The 20,075-nt window shown below is 41.8% G+C and overlaps 1 protein-coding gene across 5 annotated transcripts in view; it reads left to right on the top strand.

The window, feature by feature from the left end:
- Positions 1–325: 325 nt before the first annotated feature.
- RESF1 (retroelement silencing factor 1) overlaps positions 326–20,075 on the top strand; it is a 39,221-nt gene continuing 19,471 nt past the window's right edge. For 4 of the 5 annotated variants that reach the window (XR_004351718.1, XM_032645169.1, XM_032645170.1 and 1 more), the window contains exons 1-2: positions 391–464; positions 1,920–2,014. The gene's annotated coding sequence lies outside the window, so the exon portion shown is untranslated. Of the gene's footprint in view, positions 465–1,919; positions 2,015–20,075 lie in introns of all 5 variants that reach the window. The other variant, XM_032645173.1, reaches the window with a different exon arrangement.

Below are 20,075 nucleotides of genomic sequence, written 5' to 3'. Positions count from 1 at the left end.
CTATTTCCTTTTCTTTGAGGAGGTTTCTCTGCGTTAATGGATGTTCCCCCTTGTTAGAAATTTTCAGCCCGGAGCTAGACTTACTGAATTGGCAATTTTGCAGGTGGTGCTCTTCAGTCCCTTTTTAACAAATCCTTCGAAAGAATCTGATGCAAGTTAAAGGTGGAGAGCCACTACTGGAGTTTTCTTCCTCAGATACGTGAACTAGCTTTGCAAGTTTGGGGAGATGACTGGGGGGCGGGGCTGGCCCCGGACGCTACTTCATCCGATCGGCAGCTAGGACCCCGACGCCGGGGACCGGGTCCTCGCAGCAGCCGTTGCGCCCGGGGCGGGGTTGTGCTGTTCCGGAGCGGGGGCCTCCACTCGACCCGCCCCTGGAGGCGGACCCGAGTTGACTTAAAACTCTGGGGCAGCCAGGCGCTGCGTTTTCCTCCGCTCGCCCTGGCTGGGTTGTGTGCCCGTTGGTAAGTTGTGGGGGGGGGGGGGGGGGGGGGGGGGGGGGGGGGGGGGTGGGGGGGGGGGGGGGGGGGGGGGGGGGGGGGGGGGGGGGGGGGGGGGGGGGGGGGGGGGGGGGGGGGGGGGGGGGGGGGGGGGGCTTGGTTCCCGGCCGGCACTCGCACGTCTTCTCTGGTCTTGGCTGGGCTGGGGGCACCGGGAGTCCAGGTGTCTGCGGGCGGGGCTGGGTGTGCGGCGGTGAGCGCTTTTGTTCTGTGGCGGGGACAGAGTGGCGGCTGCAGGGGCTCCGGGGGCTCGGGCCTCGGGCCCGCGGTGAACGCGCCCCGCTGGCCGCCGCCCAGAGCTGGGCGGGCCCGCTGGGCTCGGCTCGCTGCCCTCCCACGGCGCGGGGCCGGCCCGGAGGAGCCGCGGACTCAGAGCCTGACCCAGAGGGTGGCGCCTCGCCGTGTGTTTTCTGTGGATCGCCTTACTCTTCACGGTAGAGGTCGCGGGTGCAGACTGCGAGGACGCATTTTGTTAAATTCCAAGGCAATTGGTTAGGCTGGATGTGAGAGTGGCTTATGTTGTTATTGATTTCCTGTCGCTGGCTTGAAAAAAAGATCTTTGTTTTGCATTTATTTTTCTAGGGTTTTCTTCCTCCCCACCCCCATTATGCAGAACCTCCCGAAACAGAATTGCTTCGCTTGCATCTCCAAGTGGCCCGCGAACGCGCTTGTGCCGGAGACGTTTTCTGTTCCTCTGCAATAGTTAGTCCCTCGAGGCATTTTTAAATGCACAAATGCGTACAGATTTTAGTTCTCGAGGGACGCGAATTCCCTAAGCAGGTGACCTTAGGATCCTGAGTTCAGCAAGCTTCTGGAGAATAGTTTCACTGAAAACAATTTGTAATACCTCTAGTGCCTGTGATCAAAATAAAGAGAACAGCAAGTGATGGGGATGAGCTTGGGTGCATTTAAATAGGCGGGTCACAGAGCTTGTTTGGGGATTTTTCTGATTAATGCGTTAGCTGTAAACCACAGTTAAGTTTTAGTATTATTATGCATGAGTTAAGGTTTTACTTATTTTTTTTTTACTGTACAGTCGACTTCTTGTTTACTAATCCAATAAAGAATTAAGTTAAAGTGTTGTTTAGCGTGATAAAATAATAGTGGCCCAGGAGGAGCGCACGTGAATTATCACTTAAAAAGTGAATGTATTTGAAGGCAGACCCAGTTTGTTTCTGTTACTTTGCCTTCTTAATAAGAATTCAGTAAACTCAGTTTGCTTTTGGTGCAACCTTAAGGAACAGTTTGCACAACAATGTCGTATCAAGTAAACAGATTAGTGTGTATTTTTATTATAAACTTAATGTGAACTTTATATAAATAAAATTCAACTATAAATTTCGTATTAAGTTATATGTTATATATTTAAGTTTTATATTAAATTATTATCAGTTATAAAATGTTTCTTGCTGTTCCTAGGACCAAAGAAGTAAACACTGTGGAGAGTGGTACTGACACGTTTGGAAGGAAATGGGAACATATACAGTAATGAATGAGTAATATCATATTTAAAGGTAAGTGTGTCTCCTCTAAGTAGTCTACTCTAATTTATCTGTTGTGGAACAAAATTATTAAGTTGAATCAGCATTGGTTAAATATTAAACTATAGGATGCTGTGGATTTGACATCAAAGCTTGAGAAATATGGTTGGCGTAGCGTGGAGAATTCAGCTGTTCATCTTTGCAAGAAAAGGAATAGAAGATGATGGTGAGGTGACTGTGGTCTAAGTTACTGAGGAAGAGGTCTACTTAACATTATTCTCTATGGTTTGTTTCTTATTTTATTTTTAAATTCATCATATGTGGCACATGGGGTTGGAGGAAGGCAGCACAGAGCAGAACTCTGGGAGAACCATTCCCAGAAATATAAACCTATAAAGCCAAAGAGGTCATTTCAGGGCTTCCATCATGTAAACTCCAAGTAGTGTTAGGAAATCTGTAATGATTTAAGACCATGGTCCCTGCAGTCAGACTGCTGAGCGTCAGATTTTGGCTCTACCACTTGCCATCTCTGCAACCTTGGGAGAATTATTTAACTTCTCTGCCTCAGTTTTCTCATCTTCTGTGAAATGGGGGTAACCATAGTACCTAGCTCGCAGGATTGTTGTGATAAGTTAATGAGTTTGGTAGATAGAACACACTTGGAAGAGCTCCTGGTAAATGGTAAGTGCTTAATAAATCTTAGCTGTTGTCATGAGAAGAAATATATTTTATGGCCTAAGAAAATTAACAGTGTCTTACAGGAGATTCAGTTTGCTCATTTAAGTGCTAAATCAATTTATCGAGTTTGTGTTGATTAAATCCTTGACTGTAGATAATGTTGGAGGTTCTGTTTTTGTAAGGAAGTACCAGACACAACTCTGTTTTTTACCTGCAGCCATATTTTTTTAAATTAGTTAATTAGTTAATTTTTGGCTGTGTTGGGTCTTCGTTGCTTCGCGCAGGCTTTCTCTAGTTGCGGATAGGGCTTCTCATTGCGCTGGCTTCTCTTGTCGCAGAGCACAGGCTCTAGGCTCGTGGACTTCAGTAGTTATAGCACGCGGGCTCAGTAGTTGTGGCTTGTGGGCTCTAGAGCGCCTGCTCAGTAGTTGTGGCGCACGGACTCATTTGCTCCGCGGCATGTGGGATCTTCCTGGACCGGGGCTCAAAGCCGTGTCCCCTGCATTGGCAGGAGGATTCTTAACCACTGCGCCACCAGGAAAGCCCTAAAGGTGCAATCTTAAAAACGAAATGTAATCTTGTGGACCTTTGAAGAATTCTAAGTGCTTTGTTGACAGACAGCTATGTAGTGTGTCTGTGCTTGATATCCTAAGTGTGCTTGTAAATTGAAGGGCAGTGTTAGAGCCTAGCCTGTTGAGGTAAATGTCTCAAGTGATTGCAGAGATTTAATGACAGTCACTAAGATTTTCTTGAGATGTGTTAAATTACAAGACTTCATTTGTAAATACAATCTTAACTTGTGGTTAAAATTGTGGTTAAAGAAATTATATTGTCCACTTAGGTTTCAAGAAACAAAAAATCATACGCAAATTTTTTTAAGCCCCCAAAGAGAATTTATTGGATCACATAACTTAAGAGTTCATGTGAGGAAGATATACAGATTGCCAACAAACACAAGAAAGGATGCTCAACATCACTAATCATTAGAGAAATGCAAATGTAGGTGATACTAAAAATGAGGTATCACCTCACACCAGTCAGAATGGCCATCAAAAAATCTACAAACAATAAATGCTGGAGAGGGTGTGGAGAAAAGGGAACCCTCTTGTACTGTTGGTGGAATGTAAATTGATACAGCCACTATGGACAACAGTATGGAGGTTCCTTAAAAAACTAAAAATAGAACTGCCATCCCACCCAGCAATCCCACTACTGGGCATTTACCCTGAGAAAACCATAATTCAAAAAGAGTCATGTACAACAATGTTCATTGCAGTGCTATTTATGATAGCCAGGACATGGAAGCAACCTAAGTGTCCACTGACAGATGAATGGATAAAGAAGATGTGGCACATATATACAATGGAATATTACTCAGCCATAAAAAGACGTGAAATTGAGTTGTTTGTAGTGAGATGGATGGACCTGGAGTCTCATACAGAGTGAAATAAGTCAAAGAGTATGCTAACACATATGTATGGAATCTAAAAAAAATAATGGTTCTGAAGAACCTAAGGGCAGGACAGGAATAAAGACGCAGACATAGAGAATGGACTTGATGACACAGGGAGGGGGAAGGGTAAGCTGGGACGAAGTGAGAGAGTAACAATTGACTTTTACACACTACCAAATGTAAAATAGCTAGTGGGAAGCAGCCACATAGCTCAGGGAGATCAGCAAAGTGCTTTGTGACCACCTAGACGGGTGGGATAGGGAGGATGGGAGGGAGACACCAAGAGGGAAGAGATATGGGGATATATGTATACGTATAGCTGATTCACTTTGTTATAAAGCAGAAACTAATACACCATTGTAAAGCAATTGTACACCAATAAAGGTGTTAAAAAAAAAAAGTTCATGTGGCTTGACTTTCAGGTTTGGCTGGATCCAACATTTGAATCTGAAAGAAAGTTTTAAAGACTTGAGACACTGTCTTTGAGTTCTGCTGTCTTTGGCATTGACTTCATTCTCAGGCACAGCTCCCCCTTCATTGGGTAGCCCTAACATCTCCAGGTATATAGCCAGTCAGCTTCAACTTGCACAGAGCATGTCTTTTGTCTGGTTGCTCTCCCAGGTCTATAATTATATCTGTGCTCATCCTGTCATGTGCCCGTGTCTGTGCTAACAACTGGGAAATGTTTTGTTTTTTTAAACTGTAGTTTACAGATATAATTCATATATCATATTCATATAATTCAGTTTATTCACTTACAGTGTACAGTGGTTTTGCGTATATTCACATAGTGTGCAAGCATTACCACAATCACTTTTAGAACATATTCTTGCCCCCCAAAAGAATCTCTACTCATACTCTACATATATTCTCTATACTCTCCATTCTCCCCCAACCCATGCGTCTCCAGGCAACCGTTAATCTAGTTTGTCTCTAGATTTGTGTATTCTGAACACTTCTTATAGATGACGTCATATGTGATCTTTTATGACTCTTTCCTCACCTAGCGTGATGTTTTCAAGATTGATTCATGATAAGCATGTATGTATTTCATTCCTTTTTATTAGCAAGTAATAATTCCATTGTATGGTTATGCCACATTTTGTTTTCCTTTCATCAGTTAACACACATTTGGATTGTTTCCACTTTTTGGCTACTCTGAATAATGTTGCTGTGAGCATTCATGTACAACTGTTTGTATGGGCATACATTTTCAATTCGTGTATGTATATATCTAGGAGTTATATTTTTCTGTCATATCATATGGTAACTATTTTTGACCTTTTGAGAAATTGCCAGACTGTTTTTGATGAACCATATACATTCTCAGTAGTAACAGCAATGCATAGGAGTTCCAGTTTGTCCACATCCTTCTTAACACTTGTCTTTTTGATTGTAGCTATCATAGTGAGCATTAAGTGGCATCCTGTGATTTTATTAATGATGTTGAGCATCTTTTTGTGCATATTGCCTATTTGTATATCTTTGGAAAAACTGTCTATTCAAAACCTCTGTTAACTTTAAATTCAAGTTGTTTTTATATTATTGAGGTGTAAAAGTTCTTTATATATTCTGGATTCTACTTTGTTCCTCGTGATCATATATATGAGGGTTTGTTTTTGGATTCTATTCCATTGATCATTGTCTATCCTAGTTCAGCCCCACATGACTTTGTTTACTCTAGTTTTTGGGGTTTTTTTTAGCCATTGGTATTAGTTATTATAATTAGTTGTTGCATAATTACCCCAAATATTAGTGGCTTAAAACAGCAGATAGTTATTATCTCATATAGTTACTACTATGGGTCAGGAATCAGGGAATGGCTTAGCTGAGTGGTTCTGGCTCAGGGCTTTTCATGAGGCTGCTGTCAAGATATTGGCAGGAGCTGCATACAGTTTTTGAAGGCTTGACTGAGGCTCAGGGATTTGCTTCCAAGATGGCTCACTCACATAGCTGTTGGAAGGAGGCTGTAGTTTTTTGCCATGTGAGTATCTCCATATTTTGCCTGAGTGTCCCAGTGGTGTGACTGCTGGCTCTTCCCCTTCTCATCAGGTCCTTTCAGATGGGCAGCAGCATCATTGGAAACCACAGAGGTTCAAGGTACAAGGAAGGAAGCCTTGCGAGATCATCAGTACCATTAGAGAGAGTGCAAAAAAGCTAAAAAGCCTCTCAGTGTGATGTGCGGCCTTGCTCAGTGGTAGCTCTTCTTATTAATTTGCAATTACTATTTTAAGATCTGCTGGTAGTGGAGGTTCCTCCTGCAGATGTGGGAGGGGGGCGTGCTGTGGCTCATGGGGACAAGAACGTTGGCAGTAGCAGTTCTGGGAAATACCCATTGGCATAAGGCCCCACCAAAGAGCCTGTAGCGGTTTACTCTAGCTTTGTAGTTTAAAGTTTTGAAATTGGGAAGTGGGAGTCCTTCAACTTTATACTCTTTCTCAAAATGAATTTTAGGGTCAAGTTCTCAATTTCTGCGAAGAAGACATCTGGGACTTTGGTAAGGGTTGTAATGAATCTGTAGACCAATTTGAAGAGTAGTGCCCACCTTGAGAGTATCATATCTTCCAGTCTATGAATGTGGGATGTGTTTCCATTTATTTAGGTCTTTAATTTCTTTTGGCAATGTTTTGAAATATTCAGAGTGTACAATTTTCACTTTTCGTTAAATTTATTCCAACGTATTTCTTTCTTTTGCTGGTACTGTAAATGGACTTGTTTTCTAGATTGTTGTATAGAAATAAATTTGGTTTTTGTATATTGAGCTTGTACTAGGCGACCTAGTCAAACTAGTTCTATTAGTTTTTTATTAGTTGGATTCTTTACAACTTCCTATATACAAGATGATGCCATCTGTAAGTAGAGGTAGTTTTATTTCTTAATTTCCAATATGGATGTCTTTTATTTTTTTTCTTTTTGCCAAGTGCCATGGCTAGAACCCCTCCTACAATGTTGAATGGAAGTGGCAAGAGCAGATATCCTTGTCTTGTTCTGGATCTTGTAAAGGGAAAAACAGGCTTTAAAGCTGTGGCTTTTTTGTAGATGTCTTTTATCCAGTTGAGGAAGTTCCCCTTTGTTTCTAGTTTTAGTGTTCTTATCTGAAAGGGTGTTGGATTTTAGGATGCATTTAATTTCAGTCGTAGTAGATGCTTTTTCTACATGTGCTTGAGATGATCATGTTGTTTGTGTCCTTTATTCTATTGATGTGTTATATGACATTGGTTCAACATAAAAAATTAAAAAATCAATCTTGCATTTCTGGGAAAGTACCAGTTGGTCATGGCATATACTTATTTTTATATGCTGTTATATTTGGTTCGCTAGTATTTTGTTGAAGATTTTTGCATCTATATTCATAACAGATTGTTCGGTAGTTCTTTTTTTTTCTTTTCTTTTTCTTTTTGGCGGTACGCGGGCCTCTCACTGCTGTGGCTTCTCCCACCACGGAGCACAGGCTCTGGACGTGCAGGCTCAGCAGCCATGGCTCACGGGCCCAGCCGCTCCGGGGCATGTGGGATCCTCCCGGACTGGGGCACGAACCCATGTCCCCTGCATCTGCAGGCGGACTCTCAACCACTGCGCCACAAGGGAAGCCCATGGTCTGTAGTTTTATTGTGATTTTATGTATTTATTTATTTTCTGGTTTTAGTATTGGCCTCAAAATTGATTTGGGAAGTATTCCCTCTTTTATGTTTTAAAAGAGTTTGTAGAGTGGGTTTTAAATGTTTAAATTTTTGGCATGAATCACCAGAAAGCCATCGGGGCCTAACCATTTCTTTTTGGGTTGCTTTTTGGTTACTAATTCAATTTCTTTATGGGTCTGTTCTGATTTCCTGTATCTTCTTGAGTCAGTTTTGGTCAGTGTGTCTTTTGGGATTCTCTGCACCCAATTCCAGTGGGTGTGTGTAGGGGGGGATCCCCACCGTACTACCAACAAGCAATTCTCTGGGGACATCAGTTGGGTGTTCTACAATTCAACTTGTTACCAAGTCCAAATTCCCTCTACTTGCTGCACGACAGGCCAGTAAATCGGGAGACGAGGTGTTGAGGCAAGGAATATGACTTAATTCCGAAAGCCGGCAGACGGAAAAGATGGCAGACTAGTGTCTCAAAAGAACCATCTTTTCGGGGTTTGGATGCCAGTTTCTTTCATAGAACAGAGACGGGGAGATGAGGAAGTGAAGTAAAAAGGCCATAAGTTTTGCAAATATCCCCTGGAATGGCGAGCCTCAGGGGAGGGGATGTGTTAATTTCTTCTTTCTTGCATCCATCCACAGGTGGACAGGGTCTGGACACTTAATATTCAGGGGTAGGGTTCCCTGAGACAGGCCATTATGTTTTTTTTTAGTGAAAAAAAGCAGTGGAAAGCAAAGGTTAAATAAAGTAAAAGAACCAGATCCAACATATAGTTAGATTTGGCTCTTACCTGTTACAAACTCAGTTCTGACACTATCTACCCAGAAATGCCAGCAGATTTCCACAGGTTGAAGCCTCAGTCCCACAAACTGCCTCACCCCCCACTTCACATGCACAAGCCTATATTGTCACCTGTGCTTCTGACTGGGTACAGATTGGAGGTTCCCAGGACCAACCCTCTTTTTTTTTTTCTTTACATCTTTATTGGAGTATAATTGCTTTACAATGGTGTGTTAGTTTCTGCTTTATAACAAAGTGAATCAGTTATACATATACATATGTTCCCATATCTCTTCCCTCTTGCGTCTCCCTCCCTCCCACCCTCCCTATCCCACCCCTCTAGGTGGTCACAAAGCACCAAGCTGATCTCCCTGTGCTATGCGGCTGCTTCCCACTAGCTATCTGTTTTACATTTGGTAGTGTATATATGTCCCTGCCACTCTCTCACTTTGTCACAGCTTACCCTTCCCCCTCCCCATATCCTCAAGTCCATTTTCTAGTAGGTCTGTGTCTTTATTCCCATCTTACCCCTAGGTTCTTAATGACGTTTTTTATTTTCTTAGATTCCATATATATGTGTTAGCATACGGTATTTGTCTTTCTCTTTCTGACTTACTTCACTCTGTATGACAGATTCTAGGTTCATCCACCTCATTACAAATAACTCAATTTTGTTTCTTTTTATGGCTGAGTAATATTCCATTGTATATATGTGCCACATCTTCTATTTCCATTCATCCGATGATGGACACTTAGGTTGCTTCCATCTCCTGGCTATTGTAAATAGAGCTGCAGTGAACATTTTGGTACATGACTCTTTTTGAATTTTAGTTTTCTCAGGGTATATGCCCAGTAGTGGGATTGCTGGGTCATATGGGAGTTCTATTTGTAGTTTTTAAGGAACCTCCATACTGTTCTCCATAGTGGCTGTACCAATTCACATTCCGACCAGCAGTGCAAGAGTGTTCCCTTTTCTCAACACCCTCTCCAGCATTTATTGTTTCTAGATTCTTTTTGTTTTGTTTTGTTTCTAGATTTTTTGATGATGGCCATTCTGACAGGTGTGAGATGATACCTCATTGTAGTTTTGACTTGCATTTCGCTAGTGATTAATGATGTTGAGCATTCTTTCATGTGTTTGTTGGCAAACTATATATCTTCTTTGGAGAAATGTCTATTTAGGTCTTCTGCCCATTTTTGAATTGTTTGTTTTTTTGTTGAGCTGCATGAGCTGCTTTTAATTTTGGCGATTAATCCGTTGTCAGTTGCTTCATTTGCAAATATTTTCTCCCATTCTGAGGGTTGTCTTTTGGTCTTGTTTATGGTTTCCTTTGCTGTGCAAAAGCTTTGAAGTTTCATTAGGTCCCATTTGTTTATTTTGTTTTTATTTCCATTTCTCTAGGAGGTGGGTCAAAAAGGATCTTGCTGTGATTTATGTCATAGAGTGTTCTGCCTATGTTTTCCTCTAAGAGTTGATAGTTTCTTCTGGCCTTACATTTAATCTTTAATCCATTTTGAGCTTATTTTGTGCATGGTGTTATGGAGTGTTCTAATCTCATACTTTTACATGTACCTATCCAGTTTCCCAGCACCACTTATTGAAGAGGCTGTCCTTTCTCCACTGTACATTCCTGCCTCCTTTATCAAAGATAAGGTGACCATATGTTCGGGGGTTTATCTCTGGGCTTTCTATCCTGTTCCATTGATCTGTATTTCTGTTTTTGTGCCAGTACTATACTGTCTTGATTACTGTAGCTTTGTAGTATAGTCTGAAGTCAGGGAGCCTGATTCCTCCAGCCTGTTTTTCGTTCTCAAGATTGCTTTGGCTATTCAGGGTCTTTTGTGTTTCCATACAAATTGTGAAATTTTTTGTTCTAGTTCTGTGAAAAAATGCCAGTGGTAGTTTGATAGGGATTGCATTGAATCTGTAGATTGCTTTTGGGTAGTAGAGTCATTTTCACAATGTTGATTCTTCCAATCCAAGAACATGGTATATCTCTCCATCTATTTGTATCATCTTTAATTTCTTTCATCAGTGTCTTATAAATTTCTGCATACAGATCTTGTGTCTCCTTAGGTAGGTTTATTCCTAGATATTTTATTCTTTTTGTTGCAATGGTAAATGGGAGTGTTTTCTTGATTTCACTTTCAGATTTTTCATCATTAGTGTATAGGAAGGCCAGAGAATTCTGTGCATTAATTTTGTATCCTGCTACTTTACCAAATTCATTGATTAGCTCTAGTAGTTTTCTGGTAGCATCTTTAGGATTCTCTATGTATACTATCATGTCATCTGCAAACAGTGACAGCTTTACTTCTTCTTTCCAATTTGGATTCCTTTATTTCCTTTTCTTCTCTGATTGCTGTGGCTAAAACTTCCAAACTATGTTGAATAAGAGTGGTGAGAGTGGGCAACCTTGTCCTTGTTCCTGATCTTAGTGGAAATGGTTTCAGTTTTTTCAGCATTGAGGACGATATTGGCTGTGGGTTTGTCATATATGGCCTTTATTATGTTGAGGAAAGTTCCCTCTATGCCTACGTTCTGCAGGGTTTTATCATAATGGTGTTGAATTTTGTTGAAAGCTTTTTCTGCATCTATTGAGATGATCATATGGTTTTTATCCTTCAATTTGTTATATGGTGTATCACCTTGATTGATTTGCGTATATTGAAGAATCCTTGCATTCCTGGAATAAACCCCACTTGATCATGGTGTATGATCCTTTTAATGTGCTGTTGGATTCTGTTTGGTAGTATTTTGTTGAGGATTTTTGCATCTATGTTTATCAGTGATATTGGCATGTAGGTTTCTTTCTTCGTGACATCCTTGTCTGGTTTTGGTATCAAGGTGATGGTGGCCTCATAGAAGGAATTTGGGAGTGTTCCTCCCTCTGCTATATTTTGGAAGAGTTCCAGAAGGATAGGTGTTAGCTCTTCTCTAAATGTTTGATAGAATTCACCTGTGAAGCCATCTGGTCCTGGGCTTTTGTTTGTTGGAAGATTTTTAATCACAGTTTCAATTTCAGTGCTTGTGATTGGTCTGTTCATATTTTCTATTTCTTCCAGATTCAGTCTTGGCAGGTTGTGCATTTCTAAGAATTTGTCCATTTCTTCCAGGTTGTCCATTTTATTGGCATAGAGTTGCTTGTAGTAATCTCATGATCTTTTGTATTTCTGCAGTGTCACTTGTTACTTCTTTTTCATTTCTAATTTTATTGATTTGAGTCTTCTCACTTTTTTTCTTGATGAGTCTGGCTAATGGTTTATCCATTTTGTTTATCTTCTCAAAGAACCAGCTTTTAGTTTTATTGATCTTTGCTATCGTTTCCTTCATTTCTTTTTCACTTATTTCTGATCTGATTTTTATGATTTCTTTCCTTCTGCTAACTTTGGGGTTTTTTTGTTCTTTCTCTAATTGCTTTAGGTGCAAGGTTAGGTTGTTTATTCGAGATGTTTCCTGTTTCTTAAGGTAGGATTTTATTGCTATAAACTTCCCTCTTAGAAATGCTTTTGCTGCATCCCGTAGGTTTTGGGTCATCATGTCTCCATTGTCATTTGTTTCTAGGTATTTTTTGATTTCCTCTTTGATTTCTTCAGTGATCATTTCGTTATTAAGTAGTGTATTGTTTAGCCTCCATGTGTTTGTATTTTTTACAGATCTTTTCCTGTAATTGATATCTAGTCTCATAGCGTTGTGGTCGGAAAAGATACTTGATACAATTTCAATTTTCTTAAACTTAACAAGGCTTGATTTGTGATCCAAGGTATGATCTATCCTGGAGAATTTTCCATGAGCACTTGAGAAAAATGTGTATTCTGTTTTTGGATGGAATGTCCTATAAATACCAATTAAGTCTGTATTGTTTAATGTATCATTTAAAGCTTGTGTTTCCTTATTTATTTTCATTTTGGATGATGTGTCCTTTGGTGAAAGTGGGGTGTTAAAGTCTCCTACTATGAATGTGTTACTGTTGATTTCCCCTTTTATGGCTGTTAGTATTTGCCTTATGTATTGAGGTGCTCCTATGTTGGCTGCATTAATATTTACAATTGTTATATCTTCTTCTTGGATCGATCCCTTGATCATTATGTAGTGTCCTTCTTTGTCTCTTGTAATAGCCTTTTTTTTAAAGTCTATTTTGTCTGCTATGAGAATTGCTACTCCAGCTTTCTTCTGATTTCCATTTGCATGGAATATCTTTTTCCATCCCCTCACTTTCAGTCTATATGTGTCCCTAGGTCTGAAGTGGGTCTCTTGTGGGCAGCATATATATGGGTCTTGTTTTTTTATCCTTTCAGCTAGTCTGTGTCTTTTGGTGGGAGCCTTTAATCCATTTATATGTAAGGTAATTATCAATATGTATGTTCCTATTCCCATTTTCTTAGTTGTTTTGGGTTATTTATTGTAGGTCTTTTCCTCTTCTTGTGTTTCTTGCCTATAGAAGTTCCTTTAGCATTTGTTGTAAAGCTGGTTTGGTGGTGCTGAACTCTCTCAGCTTTTGCTTGTCTGTAAAGGTTTTAATTTCTCCATCAACTCTAAATGAGATACTTGCTTGGTAGAGTAATCTTGGTTGTAGGTTTTTCTCCTTCATCACTTTAAATATGTCCGACTGCCAGTCCCTTCTGGCTTGCAGAGTTTCTGCTGAGAGATCAGCTGTTAACCTTATGGGGATTCCCTTGTGTGTTATTTGTTGTTTTTCCCTTGCTGCTTTTAATATGTTTTCTTTGTATTTAATTTTTGACAGTTTGATTAATATGTGTCTTGGCGTGTTTCTCCTTGGATTAACTTGATTAACGCTTTCCTTTCCCATATTAGGGAAGTTTTCAACTATAATCTCTTCAAATATCTTCTTAGACCCTTTCTTTTTCTCTTCTTCTTGACCCCTATAATTCGAATTTTGGTGCGTTTAATGTTGTCCCAGAGGTCTCTGAGACAGTCCTTAGTTCTTTTCATTCTTTTTTCTTTATTCTGCTCTGCAGTAGTTCTTTCCACTATTTTATCTTCCAGGTCACTTATCCGTTCTTCTGCCTCAGTTATTCTGCTCTTGATCCCATCTGGAGTATTTTTCATTTCATTTATTGTGTTGTTCATAGTTGCTTGTTTCATCTTTAGTTCTTCTAGATTCTTGTTAAATGTTTCTTGCATTTTGTCCATTCTATTTCCAAGATTTGGATCATCTGTACTACCATTATTCTGAATTCTTTTTCAGGTAGAGTGCCTATTTCCTCTTCATTTTTTAGGTCTGGTGGGTTTTTACCTTGCTCCTTCATCTGCTGTGTGTTTTTCTGTCTTCTCATTTTGCTTATCTTACTGTGTTTGGGGTCTCCTTTTTGCAGGCTGCAGGTTTGTAGTTCCCGTTGTTTTTGGTGTCTGTCCCCAGTGTCTAAGGTTGGTTCAGCGGGTTGTGTAGGCTTCCTGGTGGAGGGGACTAGTGCCTGTGTTCTGGTGGATGAGGCTGGATCTTGTCTTTCTGGTGGGCAGTTCCACGTCTGTTGGTGTGTTTTGGGGTGTCTGTGGACTTACTATGATTTTAGGCAGCCTCTCTGCTAATGGGTGGGGTTGTGGTCCTGTCTTGCTAGTTGTTTGGCATAGGGTGTCCAGCACTGTAGCTTGCTGGTCATTGAGTGAAGCTGGCTGCTGGTGTTGAGATGGAGATCTCTGGGAGATTTTTTCTGTTTGATATTATGTGGAGCTGAGAGGTCTCTTGTGGACCAGTGTTCTGAAGTTGGCTCTCCCACCTCAGAGGCACAGCACTGACTCCTGGCTGCAGCACCAAGAGCCTTTCATCCACACGGCTCGCATCACAAAAAGAGGAAAAGGGGAAAAAATAATAAATCTTGCTCTCAAAGTCCTCCTCAATTTGGGATGATTCGTTGTCTATTTGGGTATTCCACAGATGCAGGGTACATCGAGTTGACTGTGGATATTTAATTCCCTGCGCCTGAGGCTGGCTGCTGGGAGAAATTTCCCTTTCTCTTCTTTCACAGCTCTAGGGGGTTCAGCTTTGGATTTGGCCCCGCCTCTGTGTGTAGGTCGCCGGAGGGCGTCTGTTTCTTCCACTCAGACAGGACAGGGTTAAAGTAGCAGCTGATTCGGGGGCTCTGGCTCGCTCAGCCCCGGGAAGGCGGGGGCGGGGAGGGGTTAGGATGCGGGGCGAGCCTGCGGCTGCAGAGGCAGCAGAGGCCAGCGGGACGTTGCACCAGCCTGAGGCGCGCCGTGCATTCTCCCAGGGAAGTTGTTCCTGGATCCCGGGACCCTGGCAGTGGTGGGCTGCACAGGCTCCCGGGAGGGGAGGGAGGGATAGTGACCCGTGCTCGCACACAGGCTTCTTGTTGGCAGCATCAGCAGCCTTAGCGTCTCATGCCCGTCTCTGGGGTCCTCGCTGATCGCCGCGGCTCGCGCCCGTCTCTGGAGCTCCTTTAAGTAGCGCTCTTAATCCCCTCTCCACTCTGGACCCCACGGCCACTGGCTGGTCCACTGTGTTCAGGAAATTCAACAGGAACCCTTGGAGCTCCTCAACGTCTGCTAGTATTGGAGGGTGTCCTGCAGAGGCTGGGGGTGGCGCTGTTTCACCGTGGGGAAAAGGACACTGGCAGCAGAAGTTCTGGGAAGTACTCCTTGGTGTGAGCCCTCCCAGAGTCTGTCCCCAACCCTCTCCTTGAACTTCAGACACCAGTCTCAAGCCCAGGTTGATACCTGTATTTCTGATTGATTGGTAAGAGGTTCTAAGACCCCCCCCCTCTGTTCAATTAATTTGCTAGAGAGGCTTACAGAACTCAGAGCAACATTTACTTACTAGATTACTGGTTTATTGCAAAGGATATTAAAGGATACTGTTACACAGTACTCAACTGAGTAAATTTGAGGAACTAATTGGCTGTTTTCAACAATTCATGAATTGAGAGTAAATTGGAGCTCCAGGAGCTGTACAGAATGGAAGCCTTTTATAGAAACCGGGGCCAGAGAAGGAGGTTATTAGCAAAAGAAAAGAAAGTATTGTTTCAGGCAAGGTTACCTCACTAGTTCTGACCAGGAAATTCCAGAAACTTAAGTCCTGGGAGATATTGAAACTGCAATTAAATCTTAGTTTGCTGTCCTGGGGGCAAGTGGCTCCAACCTAGGGCCTGTTTTCTTTTTTTTTTTTTTAACAATAGGAATCATCAACCAGATGGAAGAGATGTGTAGGGTGAAGTACATGGGGGGAAGGGATGTGGAGCTTCCATGCCACTTCTCCCCGGATCATGTGTTCATCAACCCTGAAGCTCCCCAACCCTGTACTTTGCGGTTTTTATGGAGACCTCTTTACACAGTCATGATTGATTAAATCACTGGCCATTGGTGATTGATTCAACCTCCAGCTCCTCTCCCCTCCTGGAGCTGTCAGAGTTTGCAGCAGAGAAAGGTTTATTGCAAGGCCATGCAAGGAGATGAGGAGGCTCATGCCCTGAAAAGTCTTGAGCTCCCTGAAGGGTTTCAGCAAAGCATTTTTAAAGGCCAGGTGATTGGGGCAGGGCTCTCAGGGTATGTGATCAGCTTGCACACAATTCTCTGATCGGCTGATGGTGAGGCAGCAGGGTGGTGTCACAGGGCTTAACCTTATCAGTCCCTCGGTTCCAGAAGGCCTGGGGATACGTGCTCATGATCATCATGTAGTTTGTCCAACAACTCAGGAAATTTGCGTCAAATACTATTATCTAGGTACTTCAGAGAGGAGCTAAAGCAGAGGATATGGGGGAAAGCCTGTCGCAGGAAGGCCCCATAGGGTCCTGCTGTGTTACAGAATCATCTGGTTGGTTCTCCTGGCAACCAGCCTCCATCCTTAGGTGCAGTCAGAAAGTCACCTCAGTGACATAACAAGACACCTTTATCACTCTCACTAAGGAAAATCCGAGGGTTTTAGGAGCTTTGTGCCAGAAATGGGGATGAAGACCTAATAATGTATTTCTTTTTATAAATTACAGTATCACAGGGGTTTGTCCTTTTCATCCAAATGATCTGAATATACTGGCATACAGTTGTTCATAGTATCTCTTTTTAAATGTAAGGTTGGTACTAATGTCCTTATTCCTGAGTTTAGTGTTCTCTCTTTTTGTATTCTTGTGGCTAAAGTTTATGATCGCAAAGGATACAATATAGGACCAATGGCAAAAAGATGTGCATAGGCAAAGTCCATAGAAGTCAGGTGTGCGCTTCCAGATTCTCCCTCCATTGAGAGCTGCATGGACATGCTTTCTCTGCAGCTGGAGACTGCAGGAACACATGGTTTCAGGAAGCAATTACATACAGTAAAAATTCTTAAAGACCCTAAAGAACATTTGTTTATGTAGGTTACATCAATATTTACTGCATTAAAGACTGAAACAGGAATTTTTAAAAACTATTTTATTTAAAAATAACAGTAGGACTTCCCTGGTGGCTCAGTGGTTAAGAATCCGCCTGCCAATGCAGGAACCACGGGTTCGAGCCCTGGTCCGGGAAGATCCCACATGCTGCGGAGCAACTAAGCCCATGTGCCACAACTACTGAGCGGGCGCTCTAGAGCCCGCGAGCCACAACTACTGAGCCCATGTGCCACAACTACTGAAGCCTGCACGCGTAGAGCCCGTGTTCCGCAACAAGAGAAGCCACCACAATGAGAAGCCTGCGCACTGCAATGAAGAGTACCCCCCACTTGCCGCGACTAGAGAAAGCCCGCACTCAGCAACAAAGACCCAACGCGGCCAAAAATAAATAAATGAATAATAATTTTAAAAACCACAGTAAATCCTTACATGTTAATATAAATGTTTTCCAAAACAACACAAAACACTAGTGAAAAGAGTGGCATTGTTTTGTATTTTTGCAAATCTCTTTAATGTCTGGTTAATAGTTGGATTCTTACATCTGCTTCTGCATTCAGTTTCTTGCTACATGTTACTTTAGTTGAAGTAGTTGAAGGATGTTTATTGGATGACAGAAATTCATTTTCAGTAGGTCACTGTTTCATTATGCTCCTAAAGATTCACTGCTACAATTTCTATCAGTTTTTACATTTTCCTTCTATATGATCATGTCATTGGGCAAAGTGTTGTGGCTAGGGTGGCTTAGAGCAAGGGATTATTTACTTTACAACTGAGTGATTGGCATTCCTTCTCATCCAGCAAAACTTGAATGGCTCCCCTATGCTGGTGGGGAAGGAAGACAGTACTGATCATGGGGGTAGGGGGCGCTCAGAAACCATTACTCTAATTTACTCCAGACTGTTGCCACCATCTTCAGTATAACTACAGGCCAATGGAAGACCTTAATCTAAGGACACTTAGAAACTCAGCAGCTGCTGACTTTGGGAGTGGATGTCCTTGGAGCTGTGTCCTTGGGCAAAGGCCTGAATACCTCATCCTATTAGTCATGATTTCTCATGGTTTCCTGATTAGAACCCTCTTGTGTACATTTTTTAGACTGTAGTTATGGCTCTGAATTTAACTGCTTGCTGGATCTGTCATCCTTTACTTGACCCTGCTGACAAGAAGGTAGATTCTGTCCTATATGTTTCTTCTGGTACTTGAGGTCTCTTTGCATCATTAATCTTAACCTCCAGTTTTATAGAATCTGAATCTTAACCCCATGACAACAAAATGCCTCTGTTGTAGTTCTTGGAATCCTGTCAACAACCTGGGACTACCAGAGCAAACACTATAATGTGCTTATTATGACAGTGGTAACTAACAGGGAGGAGAAGATTTTTATCAGATTTCTCTTCAGAGGCATTTCAGCATACTTTATGGGAACTGTTCACTTCTACTCAGGGAGTTTGTCTACCTCAAGAGGCACAGAATTGCCTCATTCCTATTGTAATAAGTGATGCCTTTTTCCTAATGCAGTCTGTACCCCAATAGAATACTGTTAAGTAGCTTACACTTGCCTACCAAATATTAATCATCTATACTTGAGGCAGTTGTCAGGGATTTCCAGATACTTGAGACCACTACCCCTCTAATGGGTCGTGTTTCCTTGAGGTGGGAACCTAGAAGGTCCAAATGAGTTGCTTGGCAGAACTCCAAGGAAGGATAACTGACTTCTTCCTGTGTGTGCTCTGTGATCTTTAGTTCCCACTTTAGGGAATAATATGCCTAGAAAAGGTGGTCTGCAATTTGTCTGACCTCTACTATATAAGACACAACAAGCTAGTGTAAACTTTCTAGCCCCAGTGATCATCGCATTGCTCTGAATTGCCTGCTGCCCATCGTGATGAGTGCCAATACCTCATGCTGTACTGAGATTAATCAATCAGGGAAAGGAGAGCGATTTATTCCTGCTTCTCCCAGGAGAAAGCCATGTTGCTCTGACTGGTGAACCTTGATGGCATCTGGGACATATGGGGAACCTGGTTGTGGCCTGGTCATCCTGCTGAGAGTCACTGTCTAGTCACTCTTACCCAGTGTTACCTAAGAGGAAGTATAATTAAGTAGGGTATCTGATTGTGTTGGCCTGTGCTTCTGTATTGAATTTGGAGCTAGGTACCTGAAAGATTGGAGAGTAGACATGTAGGTGAACAACTTCACCATGGGGCTCTGATGACCTTTCTTTTCCTTTAAAAGTCTCACAGGCAAAGCTTAGCTTAATCTCAGTCTGACCCACACCTTGGCAGGACACCCCACAGGTCCTCCTGGCAGCCTCCTGAGAAATGCCACAGTGTGGTTTCTCTTTCTCCCTAGTTCCACTTGCACTCAAGACTTGACAGCCTCCCTTCCCTTGGGGTATAAGTGCAGGCTATGAAATGACTGCAGTTACAGTTCTCATCTGCCTTGGTATTACCTTGTGGGACTAGGGACACTGAAGTTGGTTTTGCTGTTTGAGTGGGTAAAAAACTACATAGGAATCCATTCAGTCTTGTCTCCTTTCTATCTGCAGCAGCGTAGAGAGCCGACCTAACAGCTGGGATAGTGGCCTTGCCAGCCGCGGCACTCCTGCTTAGGACTGCTTGGCTTCGTGCATTTGTTGTGACCATTAAATGTATTTATTCAATACAGTTCTTGACATAAATTTTCAAGTGTTAGCTGTTACTATTTATAAGTTGTGTTATAAAGGTAAAATTTAGGGTAGTCTATTCTTGAAAGCCTAATTCAAGGACTGATAAAAGCCTTATTTCTCTTAGGACTAAGGACACAAAAAGTCAGAGCTGGAATAGGTTGAGTAAATCTTGATACTTTAGGAATTCCTCAGAAGTGGGTTTTACCACTTACGTGTTGGTATTTGTGGTTTTGTTGATTTTAAAGAAGAATCTATAGCTTTTTCCATTGGAGATGAGTTTTGCAATGAAAAATACTGGTTTTTCCTCAATTTATTCACATCAGTGGACTCTCCAAATAAACACATTAGAAGTGGAACTAAAGACATAAGGGAAGGTTCCAATTTAAAATACCAGAAGAGATATATGTTTTTTTCAGGTATGAGAAGAGTACTATACTTTTTAAGAAATCTTGTATTTTTGAGGTACTGAAATGCTTACAGATGAAATCATGTAATGTTTATGGTTGACACAGATGTGAAGGGAGGGGTGGAGACTTTTT

This window comes from Phocoena sinus, chromosome 10, assembly GCF_008692025.1.
Source record: "Phocoena sinus isolate mPhoSin1 chromosome 10, mPhoSin1.pri, whole genome shotgun sequence".
Classification (NCBI taxonomy): domain Eukaryota; kingdom Metazoa; phylum Chordata; class Mammalia; order Artiodactyla; family Phocoenidae; genus Phocoena; species Phocoena sinus.
Note: the sequence above shows the minus strand (reverse complement) of the source record. Positions and strands in the feature narration are given on the sequence as shown.